The sequence below is a fragment of the Nannospalax galili genome, unplaced genomic scaffold, assembly GCF_000622305.1.
Source record: "Nannospalax galili isolate Female #2095 unplaced genomic scaffold, S.galili_v1.0 scaffold286, whole genome shotgun sequence".
NCBI lineage: Eukaryota > Metazoa > Chordata > Mammalia > Rodentia > Spalacidae > Nannospalax > Nannospalax galili.
In genome coordinates this window covers 6,923,376-6,927,437 of record NW_008359442.1, presented here as the reverse complement: position 1 = coordinate 6,927,437, position 4,062 = coordinate 6,923,376, and positions in this window count along the sequence as shown.

The window sequence follows — 4,062 nt, the reverse complement described above, 5'->3', positions numbered from 1 at the left end:
TATATGTACATATAATTTATTAATCAGCTTACTTTGAAATTTTAACAACAGCTGAATCAGACTTGAGAAACGGAGGATCTGGAAGTAGCATGGTCCATGGGGCTGGGAGCCTCAGCAGTCTCAATCTGGACTCCAAAATCTGAAGGGATCTTGAAGAGCAATTGATTGACATCCATGATTAACACCTTGAAATGCTGGTTCTGATGTCAGTGAAGTACTCAGCAACAGGATAAATCAACTCTGCAGTAAGAGGAAAGGTCAAACAACCAAAAGTTGAATGATCTTCCTTCCGTCATTCCCCTTTTGCCTGGGCTGCTACCAAAAGGTGTTTCCCACATTTGGATGGGATTTCTTTTCCCACATCAATTAAGGCTCCTTACTGAGGATTCTAATCTGTGGCAACTTGATATTAAAACCAACACTCACACCTTCCTATTGTTGAAGTAGAGAAGCCAGGTTTCTGTTTAATGGCATTGATTTCTTTAACAGTATAGCTGCTTTGTTGTCTGCAGGTCCTTTGCTGAAGCTTTCCTCCACCAAGTTAGTCCTTAGTTAACTTCAACTTCACTCAGGTTCCCAGGACACAGGAAGAATAAAACCAGATTCTTGGCTAGAGTGTCCCACGAATGACCCCCTAGACCAATTCCTTGTAATGTTCTTCCTCTCCTCTGAAATCTCATGAGCCAGACCCCCACTGGCCACATTTCTTTCATCATTCTTTTTTTTTAATTTATTTTATTATTTTTATTTTATGTATATGTGTGTATTGCCCGCATGTAGGTAAGTGCCCCCGTGTCGTGCAATGCCTGCGGAGGACAGAAGAGGCTGTCGAATCCCCTGGGACTAGAGTTACGGATAGTTGTTAGCTGCCGTGTGGGTGCTGGGATTCAAACCTGGGTCTTCTGCAAGAACAACCAGTGTTCTTAACTGTTGAGCCTTTCAAACTCCTACCATTATGGTCCACCAAGCTCTGCTTTCAACATTCAAGGGGATTTTAGCCCAAAGTGCCCATTCTGCATTCCAGCCACAACACACTTCCAAAGTCCAAAGGAATACCTGTTTAGGTTTATGACAACAATGCCCCTACTTCTTGGTACCATTTCTGCAATAGTTTCTGTTCCTATTGCTGTGATAAAATACTTTGGAAAAACAAATTTTATGGGGGAAAGGGTTTATTTCAGCTCACAGTTGAGATTACAGTCCATTATTGCAGGAGATGTTACAGTGGCAGGAACTTGAGATAGCTGGTCACACCCATAGTCAAGAAGCAGAGAGAAAAGAATACATGCCTCTGCTCATTTCCCTTTCTCCACTTGTACAGTCCCAGTTCCCAGTCAGGGAGTGATGCCACACACAGTGACTGGATCTTTTCACCTTAGTTAGCATAATTAAGATAATACCCTACTGACATACCCAGAGCCCTATCTCCCAGGTGATTCTAGATTCTTTCATGTTAACATCACAAGACTCAGTCTACAAGAGTCTTGTGGCACAAAAGAATGAAGTCATCTCAGGCCAGTTGTTCACAAATGATGAAAATAGTCAATATGTCCAGCAGAAAATAGTCACTATGTCCCTACATCACTACCAAAAATGGTGATAGTTATTACTTGACCATTTAACATCAATAAAATATATTTTAACATGAAAACATATTTCTTTCCCTTTTCCTTCTCCTTCTTCTTCCTATTGAGTCTTGTTATGTAGCCTAAGCAGGTTTTTCTCAGTCATCCTACATCAGCCTCCTCAGTGCTGGGATTGCAGATGTGCATCACCACACTTGACTATAATTATTTGTGAGCATCTACTATCACAAATTATTTATAAAGATAATCAAGGTGTATGACCAAGCATGGGCAGGATACTTTTTACCTAATTCGTGAATATAGCCACCTCAGTAATCTTTTGATGAAACAATGGTTCATTGTACTGGTCTGTGAATTTTAGTTACCTCTGTAGATGAGACACTAATCTCAGAATCTTGGGAACAGCAGCATCTTAGTTTAACCATGATTTTGTAGGTGTACCTGATACCGAAAACACTCTGAATAATCCTCTAATGGGATCTCAGCAAGTTAGAACATGTCTCCAAGTTACTGTCATGCCACCTCTACTTTGCAACTTAAAGAATAACTTGGACACTCTAAGGGTAAGATTTGTTTTAATTTAATCATATTAGCTTTCAAAAATGCCAAGCTTTGTTTAAGAAAAACTATAATAAAAATGCCTCTGGGGGCTGGACAGATGGCTCAGCAGTTAAGAATACTGGTTGTTCTTGCAGAAGACCAGGGTTCAAATCCAAACACCCACATGGCAGCTAACAACTGTCAGTAACTCCAGTCCCAGAGGATCTGGCAGCCATTTCTGACCTCTGCAAGCATTGCACAACAAGGGTGCATGTATCTACATGCAGACAATACATGCATACACATAAAATGAAAAATAATAAATTAAAAATAAAGCCTCTGCTTTCCATGATCCAATTTCAAACATTATCAATTAATGGGTAACCTAATTTGTTCTGACTAGTTTCTATGCTATCATTTTCTCCTTTGAGTTTGCACACTGTATTACATCGAGTACTGCAGAAACCTTCCTTCCCCCTTATATCTCACCATAAGCAAAAAGATCTAGACACTTGCTTTTACTAATGTCTGAAGGCTTGGAATATAATATATTATTTTGGTCTTTTTGAGACTGAGTCTTCCTGCAGCCCCAGCAGGCCTGGAACTTACCATATAGACCAGAATGGGCTCCATATCACAGAGATCTCTCTGCCTCTGCCTCTGGACTGCTGGGATCAAAGGCATAGACCACCACACCCAGCTGGAAAATAAGATTCTATGGGTGGCGTTATGCAATGTATTTTAAAGATATGTAATATTTATCTCTATATTTAGTAATGTAAGTCATGGGTGATAATTGGACATATCTAGTAATTGATGTAAAATGCCAATGGTCTAATTCATCCAGTCATTCTTAATTTATTAACTGAAATACTGAAGTAGAAACAAATGTTCTCTAACCAACGATTTGGTTACCCTGAGTTACAGTTTAGATAGAAAAGCTGGAAAAATGCCCGAATGGTTTCCTTTATTTTCCTTTGTTCAAAATAATGATTTACTCCTTTCTGTCATTCAAGTAACCAATGTTATTGTCACTTAAGTTTTGTGTTTAATATCTCTATGAATCATAAATTTAAATATATTAATGGATTTTAATCCTTTGTTTTGTTATGCTTATTGATGCACAAATTTTGTCATTTTTTTTAGTAGTAGAGTGTTAAGTTGTTTTCAATTGCTTTCCACCACCTAGTCTTAGTAGTGTTCTCTATAAGCTTTTCACGTAATGGTGCAAGCAATAACATAATTAGTTAATATTATCTATCATTAAAGATGGAGCATGATTATAATCCAGCTGAATAAGGGATTCAAGAATGGTAATATTTTAAGTCTGTTCTAATTATTACACTCTAATTGTGTCATTCCCTCCTTCATTTTCAGTTGACAAAATACATACCAATAATTCTTTGACTATTTTCATGTGTAGCCTTAAACGGAGAGACAAGATATTGGGTGATTTGATTTTCCTTGCATTTTTCTTTGTTTTTTGTTGTTGTTTTTGGAGTCAGTGTCTCCCTTTGTTGCCCCAACTGGTTTGAAACTGCCTGTGAAAACCAGGCTGGTTTGGAACTCACAAAGACCTAGCTATGCCTGCCTCTGCCTTCTGAGTGCTACAATTAAAGGTGTATGACACCATGTCCTGCCTTAAAATACTGTTTTAGTTACTGATTTTCAAAATACTGCATGGTTTTCTAGAAAAAGACCTAGAGGTAACTGTTGACAAATAAATTATTGATCTTACTTCTTCAACTTACCTACGACTTTACTTTTCAATTCGTTTTAGTAGATACAGAGCATTCTTCTCTTTTCCAACCTTGAGCTTAGTCTGAAGACTAACAGCAATGATAAAAATGTGATTGCATGGTGGGGCTTGCATTCTTATGTTCTTACCAGAAGACTATGTATCATCTATCTTCTGCTTCTCTGAGGAGGAAGACAG